The 1,013-nt window shown below is 52.3% G+C and overlaps 1 pseudogene; it reads left to right on the top strand.

Moving 5' to 3' along the window:
* The first annotated feature begins 415 nt into the window (after nt 1-415).
* Nucleotides 416-646, top strand: LOC121018499 (cAMP-dependent protein kinase inhibitor gamma-like; annotated as a pseudogene).
* The last annotated feature ends 367 nt before the right edge of the window (nt 647-1,013 follow it).

Below are 1,013 nucleotides of genomic sequence, written 5' to 3'. Positions count from 1 at the left end.
TACAAACTCTTCCTGACTGTATAAGAATAACAAAAGCAGGTACAGGGCAGCACAAACAGGAGTCAGCTAAAGAATTCCTCTAAATCAATAACAAAAAACAACCAGTTTTGTTTTGTTTTGTTAATAGAGAAAAGAACCAGCCTGGAGCTGAGAGTGAAGACTTCATTACCAAATCTCTCCAGAAGAAAAGGAAGAAGGCTCAAAGTGAAATGATAGAAAGGGTTGATGGCAGAGGAAGGAGAATTACTCAAGCTCCTACATGAGCCCTTTACCCCATCCCCCACCCCTACCACCAAATAAATACCTGCCCAAGTCAGGCTGCTTCAGGGCTACTGAGCCTTCCAGAATTTCCATACTGATTGGTCAACGGTGAAAATCTGAAGAGATGTAAGTAAGAAAAAGAAACTAAACAGGCATGATAGGGGTCAAGTCTTCCTACTCGGTCTGCATATCCTGTGACAGACCAGGCCAGGCCTTTGGAACACGGTCTTGACATCCAGGGGGACTCGGAGGCTGTGAGTGTGAGCTGGCAGAAGACATGGGCGAGTTGGCACTCAAGGGGGCAGATGGACTGGCAGAGGCAGGCATCCCAGACAGAGAAGCTAGCAACCAGCCTGAGAGCAACAATGAGACCACCTTGTCTTAAGTCTGACATGCCCAAGGAGGGTGGAAGAGACACCCGCTGTCCCTGCCTGGTCAGGGAGACCTGACACTGGCCCAGCTGCCTCTTCTCTGTGCCCCTGTCTCAGGCAGGCCAGGCCAGAGTGAAAAGGCACCCCCAGAGGCCACTGAGGCCCCTACCCCGGGAAAGCTCTCCACCGGCACCCTCAGGTTCCACTTGCCCACCACCTGTCATCTTGCACTGGTACACTTTCAAGACCTTGTGGCTGCGAGATGAGATTTATTCAGTGGGCACCCGGGTAAACAACCCACTCCCCCCCCCCACCACCACCAGGAATGTGCCCCCACAGGCGGCCTGGGCAGCAACCACATCCCAGCTCTGTCTCCGCTTC

This window comes from Herpailurus yagouaroundi, unplaced genomic scaffold (assembly GCF_014898765.1).
Source record: "Herpailurus yagouaroundi ecotype Mexico unplaced genomic scaffold, PumYag 77, whole genome shotgun sequence".
Taxonomy (NCBI): Eukaryota; Metazoa; Chordata; class Mammalia; order Carnivora; family Felidae; genus Herpailurus; species Herpailurus yagouaroundi.
The sequence above is the reverse complement of the archived record's forward strand: the minus strand, read 5'-3'. Positions and strand labels throughout refer to the sequence as shown.